Consider the following 17,159-nt stretch of genomic DNA (forward strand, 5'->3'; position numbering starts at 1 on the left):
AATCTGAAATATTATAATGAAAATTTTCCAAGACTGACAGATTATGGAAAAGACATAAGACACGAACACAAAACAAAGCTATGACAATATACACACATTTAGGTATATGGATAGGTGCGCAGATACTTAGATGGAATGAATTATTTTACTGGCAGCATCTTTGATCTCTGATATTTGTTATAGTGCCATATTGCGCAGACAAAACTTCACATTTTGTAAAGCTTTTATATAGAGAGAGATTTTATTTGGCCTTTTTTTCCTCCATGAGTCATGACTGAGAAAAAGTTGGAAACATGAACTTTCGATATTACTCTTAATTTTTTGGTCTGACTCCACATGGTTGCACTTAGTAGTGGTTATATGAAAACTTCTTTGGCAATAATTTTAGAAAATGTCAGTGTGGCTAAATGTGCTGTGTGGTCAATACAAAGTGACAACAGACCCTTAGGAAGCAGCACAGCTAAGCTTTTATGACACAGGGTTTCAGACCTGGTTCTGTCATTTACTGACTCAGAGCTGGTGGAGTGGTTATTTATTATTTTTGAGTCTCACTTCCCTTGTGAGAATGTATAGTAATAATTACCTTTCAAGAGTTATTTGCACCAAATACTATGATGTGCCTACCTCAGTGGCCAGAACACAGAGGTATTAATCAGTGGTAGGAATCTTTATTATTATTATACTTGGTAATCGGGTGAATGTTGTTGACTTTGTTTGTCTGTTGGTCCCATACTAGCTACTTTAAAATCCCTTTTAATGTACCCAGTTAGAATATCAAGTTAACATGACTGAGCTTTTAGGTTTATGAGGTGAAATCATTTATTTCAAAGAGCTCAGACATTAATATTGCTTGTGTTTGTAATCTGAAAGAGAAGCAGTTAGGGAATCATGGAATTTTTCTTCTGGGAAGGACTCTGACTAATTTCTCATGTATGGAGTCTACCTTTTTACTTGGCAAAGGATGTGTAACTTCTGAACCAAGAAATGAAGTTGAGTCCCTCACCACTGTGGCTTTGAGTTGGCTATCTTTCTAGAAACTAGAGATTCTAAAACTAAACATTCATCAGTCCATCATGTTCAACCATGTTTCTGTGTGTCTGGCTATACATGAACCCACCAGTATATCCATCCATCCACCCACTCATCCATCTGTCCATCCACCCATCCATCCATCCATCCACTCATCCCTCTGTCCATCCACCCATCCATCCATCCATCCATCCACCCACTCATCCATCTGTCCATCCACCCATCCATCCATCCATCCATCCAACCACTCATCCATCTGTCCATCCATCCATCCATCCATCCATCCAACCACTCATCCATCTGTCCACCCACCCATCCACCCGTCCATCATTCATCCATATATACATACAGGCACATTTTTATTTATGAATTGTGACACATAAAATGGCACACGAAATATAAACATTGAGCTAAATGAAGGCGTGACAATTTTTGCAGGACAGCAAAATTCAAAGTCCTTACCAAACACAAATATTAAGAAATTTCAAAACTAAAAAACCCACGGATGCACAAGACTCTCATAAAATAAAAGATCTCCACCGAAGATGAATTTAAAAATGGAAACCACCGCAGAAAGTGATCTACCACAAGAGAGACACAAAATTTAAACAGGAAAATCAGCTTGCCAAGAGCCCAAGGCAACGCAGCAATGTGGGAGAGACTCAAAAATAAGTATTCTAGGTGAGCGCGAGGGAGAGACGACTCAGCGAAGGTGTGTGTCCTCAGCCCGTGCTGCACAGTGCGGCCAGACACCTGCCCCCAAGCCCGGCTCCAGGTGACAAACCAGAGTCCCTGAACACACTTTGTCCCAGGAGGGCCTCGGGCGGTTCCGGGCTTGAGCTCCCTGCACACACGGGGCATAGAAACGTCTGCCCCAAGTGACCTCCTGCAGTACCTGAGCACCTGCTCTCTGCAAGGCTCCCTTCTCTTCCTTCCCTCCTGAGAGCTCCGCTCGCCGCACCCTCACCTACCTTCCCTCGTTCCCATTTCGTCGTTCAGCTTTTACTCCTACCCTCTGTCTTTTTGTTTTGTGAGTCCTTCATGGATAAATTCTGCACCTTTTTTCATGTCCTTGTTACTGGTGTCCACTATTGTTCCTTAGAAGCCGTTGTGCCCTGGTCACGGGAATGGAATATTACCCAACCGGGTCTAATGGAGAACATTCGGCAGAATAGATCAACGAACACCTCCTGAGCAGAAGAGAAGGGGGTTCGAACCGGGCACGTCACTGCAGCATTTTTAGTAGGAGCCTAGAAATCCCGCAGCTGAGGCATCCTGGGAGCTCGGTCTCTCCTCCAGAATGAGGTCCAGCCCTTCCTTCACTTCTGGGACCCAACCATCCCTCCGACAGAAGGTCTTTGCCCCTTGCAGCTAACTGAGATATTCGTGCAATCTTTCCTGACTTTTTATCATAGTAATTGTTAAATAGCGAAGAGAAGAAAGCACCATGTGGAATCTCATGGATCTCTGACCCAGCTTCAACAGTGAGCAGAAGTCTTACTACGTCAACGCAATAAGGTGACGGTCAGCCTCGCAACAGAATACCATGGGTGCGTTTTGCTCTTGGCTTGGTTCTGTCACTCGTTTGTTTAGTGTCCTGGATTTTGTCCTCAGTGAGGTTCATAGCATGGCCGAGGGCCAGGGACACAGCTACGGACCTGGCCTTTGAATCTAAGTGCTCGAACTCTTGCACCAGTAAAGGGATGTTTGAGAGTGATTCCCTCCACTAGATCAGAAGCGCCCAGAAAACCGAAACCTTGCCTGTCCTTTGTGTTACCATCAGGCTGCCCACGGCAGAGCTGAGCTCACAGGAAGTGCTGTGTGTGGGGCGTTCCAGATTCAGCTAAAATGGGGTTTGCTTTTCTCTCTGGATTTCAGCTCCTGGGAACATCATGATGGACCTGGCCTGATTAACCACTTATGAGACATCGGGAAAATCACCAAATACATTTCTTGTGCAAGATCGCTCTATTTGAAAACCTGCAACTTCCCATTACCATGGAAACCATAAAGATTCTGCTGTGAATTATAGTTTGAGATTTTCTTTTTCTTTTTTTTTTTTTTTTTTTTTTACCTGGCTGGTTGTGTGTAATTAACTTTTTTTATATAGTATTTTTTGATATGCCAGGAAGGGCTTCTGTAATACCGGCTGTAATACTAACGAGCCTGACTGCATGTCCTCTTTTGAAAGGTGTAAGCCCTGGAATGGTCCCTGGAGACCAGGGTTCCTGTTCTAAACCTACTACAGGCTGTTACTAGCCATGTGACTTTGAAAAACGTACTTTTTCTTGGCCCACGTTTGCTCACCCGCATGGTGACTAGGGATGGGCTGTGTTCCATTCGTTTAAAAATTCTAAATCGTCTACTTGGAATGTGTCATTTGAGGACTAGATCAACTTTTACGTTTTTCACAAGCCTACTGATTTTGATGTCACCTTTATCTGAAACTATTTTCTGTCTTCAAATAAGTCCACTTCCAGATTTTCTAATCTGCATCATTGTTCTAGACATATATTGTATCCACTGATATCATGCTGTTTCAATCATGGGGAATTTACGGTGTGTTTTATTAATTTTTTAATGTTTATTTATTTTAGAGAGAGACAGAGAGATGGAGAGAGAGAGAGAATGTGGGCAGGGGAGGGGCAGAGAGAGGGACATGGAATCAGAAGCAGGCTCTAGGCTCTGAGCTGTCAACACAGAGTCTGATGCGGGGCTTGAACCCACAGACCATGAAATCATGACCTGAGCTGAAGTTGGATGCTTAATAGACCAAGCCCCCACAGGCGCCTCAGTGTCGTATTTGAATATGTGAAGGACTAGTTCCCCAACCTCTGGTATTTTTCAGTCTATTTTTGACTAATCTTGCTGAGTTATTCTTCCAAGTAGTCTTTATATTTGACTTGTTTGCTACAGAAAAACAGACAAACCTGAGGTGGGATTGTGAAATGTGTATATTAACTAAACAAGGATTGCTCTCTTTATAATATTGAATTTTCCTATCTAATAATAAGATATTTATTTTCAATTGTTCAAGTATAGTTTGTATCTTTTGAGAGTGTTTTATAGTTATCCTTTCAGAAGTTCTGGAAATTTCATGGGTAGCTTGCTCCTAGCTTTTTCTCCCCTCTGCTTGCTTCCTTCCTGCCTACCTGACTTCCTTCTTTCCTTCTGTCCTTCCTCTCTCCCATCTTTCCTTCCTCCCTCCCTTCCTTCCTTCCTTCCTCCCTCCATCCCTCCATCCCTCTGCCCCTCCCTTCTTTCCTTCCTTCCTTCCTTCCTCTTCTCCTTCCCTCCCGTCCATCATATATATACTTTAATCTCTTCCATTGTAACTTCTAAGTGGTTTCTGTTTGCACATATAAAGGCTGTTCGTTTTGTATGTTGATTTTACAACATGCTGCTTAATAACTTATTTTATTTTTTGGTAGTGGGTTTCCATCACTTCCTCTGGCTTCACCTGATGTAGAATTATGTCCCCTGTAGGCACAAATGGCTTTATCTCCTTTCCCTTGTCTAATTGCATAATTGCATTGTCTGATATCTCCACCACCGTGTTGAAGAAAAGTGAATGAGGGCATTCTTGTCTTTTTCTTGCATTTGGACTGAAAAAAAAAATACCACAATGAGTAATAATCATCCCAGATGAACAATGGCGAAACCATACCCCAAATCTAATTATTGGAAAACATTTTCATGCATGCATGTGGATTCTGTACATACTCTCTGGTGTCTTACTGTGTGTTTTAACTTGAAAGCGTTGACTTTGCTGATACAGTTGATACACGTTAATTTTGTCAATTGCATTTTCTGAATTCCCAGAGGTAATCATATGATTTTTCTCCTTAACTGCATTAATATAAGATATATAATATATTCAGTTAGAAGAGTTAAAACTTAAGAGTTAATAAGTTTTTGGGTGCCTGGGTCACTCAGTTGGTTAAGTGTCTGACTTTGGCTCAGGTCTTGATCTCACAGTTTGTGGGTTCGAACCCGGTGCCGGGGCTCAGAGCCTGAAGCTCGGAGCCTGAAGCCCCACTCAGATTCTGTGTCTCCCTCTCTCTCTCTGCCCCTCCCCAACTTGTGTGCGTGCTCTCTCTCTCCCAATAAAATAAAATAAAATAAAATAAAATAAAATAAACATTAATAAAAAAGAGTTAATGAGTTTAAGTTAAAAGTTTCCTAGGATCCAAGTATTCCTGCATTCTTAAAGTTCATTGGATCAGATGTGTTAGTTCTTAATGGGAGCTTAGGTTCAGTTTGCAGACATGTTATGTAAGAGACAAGCATTTGTATTAATAAGGGAAAACGGCCATAGGTTTTTTTTTGTTTCGTGATTTATTTTTCAGTTTGGGATCAATATTTTCTTTTTACATAAGACATTTTTACAAAAAACTTTTCTATGCTCTGGAATAATATAAATGACATGGGATTTACTGCCATTTAAAAACTTGGTGGAATTCTCCTGGAAATCTTTCTAGGTTTGGTGCTTTCTAAAAAATATAAAGTTGCTTTTTATTCTGTCTCTTTCTTATAGCAGTTTATCTGTTAGACTTTCCCTAATGGGATCAATTTTGTTAAATTGTACTTTTTTGCAAAAGCTTTCTTTTTCATCTAGGTTTTCAAATGTTTTTATAGTGCATATTACTCATAATTAAAACATTCTACTTTACTTGTTTGTGTTTTTTGTGTTCTTGATAATTAGTGTTTTCTCCCCTTTCTCTCTTCTTTATTGGGTTAGCTATTCTTTTTACCATTTTCTTGAATTTTCACTTATTTATTTGTTGTAGTGTTTTATTAGGTTACTCTATTTTTTTCATTTTCCCATTCATTAATTTTTCCTTTAATTAATTCCTTCCTTTTGCTTTTTATTTTGCCTTTTTTTTAAGTTTTTGTGGTTGGGTAATATATTCATTTATTCTTTCTATTATTTCTATTTATAAATTTCCCTCTGTTTGGGTTTAGGTGAATCCCATGGGTTCTGAAATGGTATATTTTCATTATTGTGTTTGAGAGGCTCTGAAATTCTGTTTGGAATTTCCAGTGTTGCCCCTGTGTGTGTTGTGCATGTGTGTGCCCGTACGTCCAATGCTGGCCCCTCTCAGCCATGCTTTAAAGGAAGTTAAAGGAACGCTTCTGGGATCAATGTTAATATTCAATGTTTTTGCATAATGGTCACAGAATGTTGTTTTTATTATTTGTATTCTTTGGGATATATTGAAGTTCTGACTGTAGGCTAAATTATCCCAAGTTTTTTTTTTTTTTTTAATTTTTTTTTTAACATTTATTTATTTTTGAGACAGAGAGAGACAGAGCATGAACGGGGGAGGGGCAGAGAGAGAGGGAGACACAGAATCGGAAGCAGGCTCCAGGCTCCGGGCCATCAGCCCAGAGCCCGACGCGGGGCTCGAACTCACGGACCGCGAGATCGTGACCTGAGCTGAAGTCGGACGCTCAACCGACTGCCCCACCCAGGCGCCCCTAAATTATCCCAAGTTTTGAGCATGTTCCATATGGACTTAAATGCTCTTAAAACGTTCTGCATTATCTATTTCGGTTTCGAGTAGGATTTATAGCAATAAGATCTGCCTTATTTATTTGTTGTTATGTCTCCTCTATTCTTTTTGTCTACATGCTGTGTTTTGTGATTGAGGGAAATATACGAAATTTCTTTAGCATTACACTGTCTCTTCCTGTAACTCTGTGTTACCTATAGTTTCTGTGGTACACACTTTGTTGCCGTTATAATGGTGTATACCTATTAATGACTGTTAAAGCTTTTTTGCTCACTGTATCCTTCAGCATTATGAAGTAAGTGCCTTTCTTTGCCTCATTAAGTGCTTTGCCTTCTGAGTGTCTCTGCTCTCTGCCAGCATATGGGACACCTGCTTTGCTGTCATCTGTAATTTACTTGGTGTAACTCTACTCATTGTTTACCCCTTAATTTCTCTAGAATATTCTTGTTCATTTGTTTCCTGTGTAAGCTTGCTGTATCACCAACGCCAGAAGTAAGAGGGAAAATTGGACTATGGGTTTAATAAATCTTAAGGGGCAGGGGGAGAATATTCTTAACAAGCTAATGTCAATGAGACAACTTGGATAAAAGGGACACATTCACTGAAAATTAAAATTAACCGAAATTGAGCCAAGATGAAAGAGCAAGTATAAACAGTCTTATGTCAATTAAGCAAATTTAACTAATAGTTATTGAAAACCGTCCTCAAAAGAAAGCTCCAATTTAACTGGTTTCATTGTGAATTCTCTCAAGCATCCAAGAAAGGAATAGCAGAAATCATATCACCTATTGAAAAAAAAAATTAGAGCAAGAGGAACATTTCCCAATCAGACAAAAAATTAAGAAATATATCCCCACGAACAATGACGTAAAAACCAGAGTCACTCATAAGCATAGTTGTAAATATCACTCATGATTTATTATCAAACCAAACAATAGATAAGATGCAACAACCTAATGAAATTAGCCCAGGAATGCAAGTTTGTTTTACAATTTTGAATTTAACAGAACTTACTATAGTGAAAGAATGATAGTAAAAGCTATATGATCATTTCAATAGACACACTGAAACATTTCACAATCCAACACCCGTTTGGTTCAAAAACATGAGTAGGTAAATAAGTAATAAAAAGTAAAAAATAAAAACATGAGTCTGATTATAACAATTTTCCTCTAGAAAAGAAAATAAAATTAAATATAAAAACTTAAAAAAAAGAGGCTTACCCAAATTTTCAAGGAAGTTACTTATCTTGCTAAAGGTGACCTATGAAAAATCTACAGCTGATTTCATGTTTAATGATGAAATATTAAAGGATTTCTCCCTAAAATCAGGAACAAAGAAAATATCCATTCTTCAGCACTTCTGTTAATCATTGTACTGGGTTCCTAGGTAATACTGAAATAAATACTGAAAAATATATAAAGGCTTATGTATTTGAACAGAAGCATTAACCCTATCCTCAGAGTATTTTTGGATGCAGATAGGAAATCATAAATAATCTAAAACAGACCTGACAAAAATAATTTAAGTAGAGTATTCCAGGATACAAGGTCGGTGTAAAAGAGCCGACTGTATTTTTTATATGAGTAGCAAAAAATCAACAACTGAAATTAAGAAGAATATTTCACTTAAACGCTTTCTGAAAAGAAAAAGTACTTGGGAAAAAATTAAGAAAAGATGTACAAGATCTTTACACTAGAGATGATGATATATGAATGAGCTAAAGAAGACGTAAATAAATGGTGGACTCACCATGTGCATGAATTGGAAGACCAATATCTACAAACCGATCTATGGGTTCATTGCATTTCTAACCCATGCTGCAGAAGACTTTTTTGAAGGATGAGCAATTGGATTGTAAAATCTATACGGAAATGCAAAACAATGGTGAAAAATAACAACTTTGGAGTACTTCTATTATCGAGTATCGAGACTCGCCATAAGATACTGTAGTCAAGAAGTGTAGTACTGGCATAAATATTGGCAAACAGAGAAAGTCACAGAACAGGGAACCCAGAAACAGACCTCCATGTGAACAGACGGCCGATTTTCAGCAGAGGCACCAAGGCCGTGCGATAGACAAAGGAGAGTCTTCTCAGCAAATGGCACCAGCACGGTGCGCTCCTCGCGGACACAAACACAGACCTCACCTTCTAGACCTCGCGTGGTGCATCAAGTCTATATGGGATGCATTATAAATGTAAACCTAAAAGGTAAAACCTACACGGCAGAAAATTTTCGGAAAATAGCATAAACGAATTTCTTCATGACACGAGGGTGGGTGGCTTTCCCTACACGATCACCTAAAGCAATCATAAAACAGGTAAGTGATAAATTAGTTTTCATCAAATTTTAAAAACCTCTTCCAAAAGCCGTCATGAAGACGATGTAAAGTAAGGTGTATCCTGTGAATCCATGTTTATAGAATATGTGTTTTCCTTTTTTTTTTTTTTCAACGTTTATTTATTTTTGGGACAGAGAGAGACAGAGCATGAACGGGGGAGGGGCAGAGAGAGAGGGAGACACAGAATCGGAAACAGGCTCCAGGCTCTGAGCCATCAGCCCAGAGCCCGACGCGGGGCTCGAACTCCCGGACCACGAGATCGTGACCTGGCTGAAGTCGGACGCTTAACCGACTGCGCCACCCAGGCGCCCCTAGAATATGTGTTTTCAAATGGACTGGGATCCGGCATATAAAATGGTCTCCTATAACTCACTAACAAAATTACAAGCAACCCAATAAAAATGGGTAAAACAGGTGATGGGATATCTCACAGAGGAAGACACACAAGAGAAGGTAAGCATGTGAAAGTGAGTGATGGCCACACCCCAACCAAACGGCTGCAGGGGAAAAGCCAGGAAACACCCAATATTGGTGAGAATGAGAAGCACCCAGAACTCTCCTACATTTCTGGCGGGAGTGTAAAATGTTACAACCATTTTGTAATGTTGTATAGCCGTTTCCTATAAGAATAAACAGAGGCATCTCTCATATGGCCCAACAACTCCACCCCTGGACATTTACTTGAAAAGTACAAGTGTTAAGTTCACAAAAAGACTAAATAGGAGGATATCCATGGAGGCTCTCTTTGTGGTATACACAACCTAGAAAGAGCTCCAGTGACCTTGAGTAGAAGAATATGCACACGAACTGTGATATATCCATACAATGGGTACTAATTATCAGTTTAGAAAAAACCTACTGATGATCGGTTTAGAAAAAACCTACTGATACATGCGGTAACATTGATGAACGTCAAAAACACATGAGCTGAGTGAAATATGCTTTCATAAAAAAGATTGCTATAGCAGGCGACATCTCCTCTATGCTGGAGAAAATCTGAATAGTGTGTATGTTGGTGGTGGTCATGGAGGCAGCGGGGTCTGGTGGCTGTGGACGGAGATTCTGAGGCAACAGCACTGTTCTCTACTTTAAACAGGTGGGCTTCACAGGTGCACCCACGTGATGAACCGAGATACCTGAAGTTTCAGAAATGAGAGTCATCGAACACAGAGTATAAAAGAACTCACTATGAAATAAAGAAATAAATATGGCCATAGCAAGAGTGAGTAAGCAAGAAAAGACAATTAAGGAGAGCCAGGCGGGTTTAAAAATCAACAGAACATTGGAAAATGAAAATTATAACGGTCGAATTTAAAAAGTCAAGGAGCCAATTAAAAACCAGATTCGACTCACATGAAGGAGGAATTCACAAAGCCCAAGATAAATCTGAAGAAATTTTCAGAATGTGTGTGTGTGAGAGAGAGAATTGGAAAGAAGTTAAGGGACACGAGGATTTAGTGAGAGTATTTAACATTGCCGTAAAGAAGGTGCCCAACGAAGTAATGAATGAGTCCAAGAGGGCAGAAGCGTTATCTCTTCAACTGCCTAGGGACGTCTCTCACACACAGCAAGTGCAGGCAGTACCCAGAGGGAAAGGCAAGAGCAAACAGGCATCACAATCTGGTATAATGATGCTATGAATAAAGAGAAGTAAGGGTCTTAAACACAGCCAGGAAGGCACATCATCTACTAAAGAACAACCGTTTGACTGGCAGCCGACTCCTCAACTACAAAGATGGAAATCAGAAGACAGGAAAAAATATCTTCAAAATGCTGGGGAAAAAACGAAGGCGAGTGCAGACTTGGATACCCAAAACACATCTTTCTTTTTTTTTTTTTTTTTTTTTCAACGTTTATTTATTTTTGGGACAGAGAGAGACAGAGCATGAATGGGGGAGGGGCAGAGAGAGGGAGACACAGAATCAGAAACAGGCTCCAGGCTCTGAGCCATCAGCCCAGAGCCTGACGCGGGGCTCGAACTCACGGACCGCGAGATCGTGACCTGGCTGAAGTCGGACGCTTAACCGACTGCGCCACCCAGGCGCCCCCCAAAACACATCTTTCAATCAGGAGTAAATAAAGATACCTACAGATGAACAGAGGCTGCGAGAGTTTTCGTCCAGTGGGTCTACACTACCGGAACTTCTAACGAACGAGATTCAGAGGAGAGGAAGTCCTTACTGGAAGGAAGGTCAGAGGTGCAGGAAGAAATGCCCAGTAAGGAAAACGTTCACTTTAGTCTAAACTCTATGTATAAAATAGTCACGTCTCATTTTTGTGGCATTTTTTGAAGAGAGCAGAACTAACATATAGCATAAGGGTAGTAGGCCGGTTGACAGGATCATAATCAAAGCAGCAAAGTTCCTATGTCCTTTTCTTTTCTTTTTTTTTTCTGGACATATAATACTCACAGACAGCATACTTTGTGAAGTTAATTAGATGCACAAAATTTCAATGTAAACCAGAAATAGAAGTGAGGTGAGGAAATTAATAGAAAAATGCAAAGAAAAATAGATAAAACAAACAAAAAACCCAAAAAAATTTTTGGACAAGAAAGGAAGAAAAGGAACATAAAAATAGGACAAAATAAAAGCGAAAGAGAAGATGTAGAAAAGTCTCTATCAGCAATCCCGGTAAGTGTGAGTGAGTAAAATCATCCAGTTAGGAAAAATGTTAGATTCAGAGAAAAGAATTCAGATTTCGAACGTTTAGAAGAGAGAAATCTGAAACATAATAGTGCGGAACAATGAAAAGTATCTAGGTGGAAGGGGTCAACCAGGCAAAATTAACAACAATGACAAAACCCCAAACCTGATATCAATTTCAACAAAATAGACTTCAAAATAGAAGGAAATATAATGATATGGATAATTACTAACATATCATGAGTATCCTATCAATAGGAAGATAAAAATTTTAAACTTGTATACACCTAATAAGGTGGTAAACCATATGAAGCAAAAATTGAAGGTGTCATGAGAAGAAACCTAGAAATTCAGAGTTCCACTGCGGTAACAGGAAGCTTAACACATCTCACAGTCATTGGTTCAACCGAATAAAAAATTAAAGCAATACACATATACACACATGTGCACACACTATAAACATTTAAACAACTTAGGGAAAATGTTATCAAAGTAAATGTTAGTTTGTCAGGATGAGGGCTTTTTATAGTCCCACTATTTTATATATATATATATATATATATATATATACACACATATATATATAATACATTTAATATATATAATGTGTATTGTTTTTTGTTATGTGTATATATACACAAAACAATACACATTATATATATTAAATGTACTATATATATATATACACATACACATAACAAACCACTATTTTGTTAATTCATTCATCACCTCGTACAAGACAGTATCAATGGCTCTTGCATAACAGAATAAAGAACTTTGGTTGAAATAGTTAATGATTAGAGAAAGGACTTTTTTTTGGTATTTATTTAAAAGCTTAAATAACTCACACGTAGTTTTTATTTATAACAAGGAAAAATGACAAAAATAAATCCTGAGTATCTAGTTAGACTCAGAGATCCTTGTGGTCTGTCAGAGTTCCGTAAAAGGATGAGTTATGGCTTTATCTTTCTTCGTAGGAAAGATAAAGGTCACTGCATTGCCACCCTTCATGAAGATATTGAACATCACAGAAGAATTATAAAGTCTGGGAATAACCTGAAAACATGTACTTTAGTCCCGAATTTCAATAAAAAAAACGAAAGATGGACGTATTTGGGGAGAGGACACAATTGTTTTATTGTTGATTCAAGGGTTATGTATGCAAATTTCTTAATATTGGTGAGTTTTATTCGTATCTATCATCTATCTATCATCATCATCTATCTATTATTGTCTACAAACTTGATTGAAATATGTTGAAATTCTCAACTAGCAGCATGAATATAAAGCACACATAGTCTCCAAAGAAAGAGACTTTAAGGGAGAAACCTTTTTGTCTTTCTACAATATAATCTATATTTTGGTAAAATGACACAAAGATCTTGGTGAAACTGAAGATATACACACAATGTCCATAGTCTATCTCTCTCATCTACTTCTCAGAGGAAGGAAAATTCATGAGTAATATTAGGGCATAGTAGAGGAATTTTACTAAGGCTGTCCCAGAAGAATTTTTCTTAGGATATATCATAATTCAGTTAAATACTTCCTTACTTCTGTGTATCTGGACTGTTTCCAATTTACATCCTTGTAGATGATGTCATCACAGACATACCTGAACATACATATTTGTATGAGCCTCAGATTAGAAGGTGAAGTTGATTTCTAATACTGAAATGTTGAGCAGAAGGATTTAAATTTTAAATGACCTTTGACAGACAATCCCAAAGGAACTTACAGTATTCTGACACCTGTAGTCGATAGTTCTCTTTTCACTTTGTTTTTGCCAAAATTTAGTATTCTTGTTTACATGTATGTTGATACGTGAATTATGGTGTCTGGTTTATTTTTGCATTTTGGGGCTTATTAATGACATTGTCCACATTTATACGTATTAATTAAGCTTTTTTCCTCTTTAAATATTTGCATTTATTCCTACTTTTGTGTTCATACTTTAACACTTATTTGTGAATCTTTTTATGTTAAGGTTATTAACTCTGTAATTCTTGAAGCAAATAATGAGGGGGGAGGGAAGGAGAGAGAGAGAGAGAGAGAGAGAGAGAGAGAGAGAGTTTTAATATGATTTGTTTTTGATTAGTTTTCTAATAAAATTATACACAGGCCAGTATTCAAATGGCCCTATTTTAAGTGTACTCATGCAGAGGGGATAATTTTGTCATATTTAACCAGTATTTTGTTCTTTAGATGTTGTCTATTTAATTAAGGGCTATAAATGGCTACACCTCAAACCACTATCTTATAGTGGCTGACCGGTATTAAATAATTTATTTTAAGATTAATGTAGGTATTTCTACCGAGCTACAAAAAAGGCAAAGCCTACACCAATCCTTTTGTTTGGCTGTGTAGAGTGACTCACTGGCAAAACCAGTTTACAAATGGCCTTCATCAAGGAGGCATTTAGGAAGGGACCAGTATGGCATGCAGGGCTGTTTATTTTACCAGAACTTTTAAATTGGTGAGCTCATGTTACTACCTGTTCATTCTTTTTTTTTTTTTTTTCAGATAAGCTTTCATTTTATTTATTTAATTTTCAAATAGAATTTATTGTCAAGTTAGCTAACATGCAGTGTATACAGTGTGCTCTTGGCTTTGGGAGTAGATTCCCATGATTCATCACTTCCATACAACACCCAGTGCTCATCCCAACAAGTGCCCTCCTCAGTGCCCACCACCCATTTCCCCCTCTCCCCTGCCACCCATCTACCCTCAGTTTGTTATCTGTATTCAAGAATCTCTTACAGTTTTTGCCTCCCTCTGTTTGAAACTATTTTTTCCCCTTCCCCTCCCCCATGGTCTTCTGTTAAGTTTCTCAAGTTCCACATATGCGTGAAAACATAGGGTATCTGTCTTTCTCTGCCTGACTCAGTTCACTTAGCATAATACCCTCCAGTTCCAACCACGTTTCTGCAAATGGCAAGATTTCATTCTTTCTCATTGCCAAGTAGTATTCCATTGTATATGTAAACCACATCTTTATCCATTTTTCAGTTGATGGACATTTGGGGGTCTTTCCATAATTTGGCTATTGTTGAAATGCTGTTATAAACATTGGGGTACAAGTGCCCCTATGAATCAGCACTCCTGTATCCTTTGGATAAATTCCTAGTAGTGCTATTGTTGGGTTGTAGGGTTGTTTGTTTTTTGTTTTTTGTTTTTTTTTTAATTTTTTGAGGAACCTCCACACTGTTTTCCAGAGTGGCTGCACCAGTTTGCATTCCCACCAACAGTGCAAGAGGGTTCCTGTTTCTCTGCATCCTCATTAACATCTGTTATTTCCTGAGTTGTTAATTTTAGCCATCATGACTGGTGTGAGGTGGTATCTCAGTGTGGTTTTGATTTGTATTTCCCTGATGAGGAGTGATGTTGAGCATCTTTTCATGTGTCTGTTGGCCATCTGGATGTCTTCTTTGGAAAAGTGTCTATTCATGTCCTTTGCCCATTTCTTCACTGGATTATTTGGTTTTGAGGTGTTGAGTTTGGTAAGTTCTTTATAGAACCTTTGTAAAATATATCATTTGCAAATATCTTTTCCTGTTCTGTCGGTTGCCTTTTAGTTTTGTTGATTGTTTCCTTTGCTGTGCAGAAGCTTTTTATCTTGACCAGGTCCCAATAGTTCATTTTTTTGCTTTTAATTCCCTTGACTTTGGAGACTTGTTGAGTAAGAAAGTGCTGCAGTTGAGGTCAAAGAGGTTGTTGCCTGTTTTCTCCTCCAGGGTTTTGATGGTTCCTGTCTCACATTTAGGTCTTTCATCCATTTTGAGATTATTTTTGTGTATGGTGTAAGAACATGGTCTAGTTTCAATCTTCTGCATGTTGCTGTCCAGTTCTCCCAGCATCATTTGTTAAAGAGACTGTCTTTTTTTCCATCAGATATGCTTCCCTGCTTTGTCAAAGATTAGTTGGCCATACATTTGTGGTTCCAATTCTGGAGTCTCTATTTTATTTCATGTTGGTCTATGTGTCTGTTTTTGTGCCAATACCATGCTGTCTTGATGATTACAGCTTTGTAGTAGAGGCTAAAGTCTGGGATTGTGATGCCTCCCGCTTTGGCTCTCTTCTTCAATATTACTTAGGCTATTTGGGATCTTTTGTGGTTCCATACAAATTTTAGGATTATTTATTCTAGTTTTGAGAAGAATGCCAGTGCAATTTTGATTGGGATTGCATTGAATGTGTAGATTGCTTTGGGTAGGACTGACATTTTAATAATTATTTTTCCACTCCATGAGCATGGAATGTTTTTCCATTTCTTTGTGCCTTCTTCAAGATAACCTAAGGCCTGGGAGCAGAGGCCTAGCCTGGTAGGAACATTTCAGGAAGGAGAGGGTTCTTTAAGATGGAGAGACCCTAACACTTACAATTTTTTTTTTTAATTTTTTTTCAACGTTTTTAATTTATTTTTGGGACAGAGAGAGACAGAGCATGAATGGGGGAGGGGCAGAGAGAGAGGGAGACACAGCATCGGAAACAGGCTCCAGGCTCCGAGCCATCAGCCCAGAGCCTGACGCGGGGCTCGAACTCCCGGACCGCGAGATCATGACCTGGCTGAAGTCGGACGCTTAACCGACTGCGCCACCCAGGCGCCCCAACACTTACAATATTAACAACACCTTGTTGTGTTGAATCAGCATACAGTGGTATAGATGAGTTTTGGATTGTAGTGAGATCTTTTTCTTATGTGGGCTTGCTCTGTCTCTTAGTTTATGGTGATGATTTTTTTCCTCTTTTTTTTTAAAAAAAAGGTTGTTTATTTTGAGAGAGAGAGCAAGCAGGGGAGGGGCAGAGAGAGAGAGAAAGAGAGTGCAAGCAGGGGTGGGGCAGGGAGAGAGGGAGAGACTCCGCCTATTGGCCCAGTGGAACTCATGAATGTGTGAGGTCATGATCTGAGCCAAACCAAGAGTCGGACACTTAACCGACAGAGCCACCCAAGCGCCCTTCCCCCCCCTTTTTTGAAGCTGTATTAACTTAGGCTAAACGGCCATCACTGCTAGAGTGGGTGACGTCCCCTCACCTAGCCCCTCTCTAGCCCACTGTCTACTAGCTACGGTACCACTCGGCATCTGTTGATTTGCATGGGCTTGATTGTGTGATGGTTAATTTTACATGTCAACTTGATTGGGCCATCGTATTTGGTCATATTGGCCCTCACATCTGGTCAAATGTCCTTCTGTCTGTGTGGGTGTTTCTGGATGAGATTACCGTTTGAGTCAGTAGACTGAATCAAGCAGATTGCCCTCCCTATGTGGGTGGATTTCATCAAGTCAGTCGAAGGTCTGAACAGAACAGAAGTCTGACCCCCCATCCCCACCCCAAGTAAAAGATAACTCCTGCCTGACAGCCTTTGAACTGGGATGCCAGTTCCTCCTCGTTCTACATCGGCTTTTGGTGTTCAGAGCTGAACAGGGATGTCAGCTCTGTGAGTGTGGGACTTGCCAACCTCCATAATCACAGGAGCCAACTCCTTATAATCAGTCTCTGGATGGATGGATGGATGGATGGCTGGCTAGGAGGAGATAGATACAGATAAAAATACATGTCCTATTCATTCTGTTTCTCTGGAGAGCTCTGGCCAATACAATCGTCTTATGATGGAGACTGAAGGGG

Source organism: Lynx canadensis, chromosome B4 (assembly GCF_007474595.2).
Source record: "Lynx canadensis isolate LIC74 chromosome B4, mLynCan4.pri.v2, whole genome shotgun sequence".
Lineage (NCBI taxonomy): Eukaryota > Metazoa > Chordata > Mammalia > Carnivora > Felidae > Lynx > Lynx canadensis.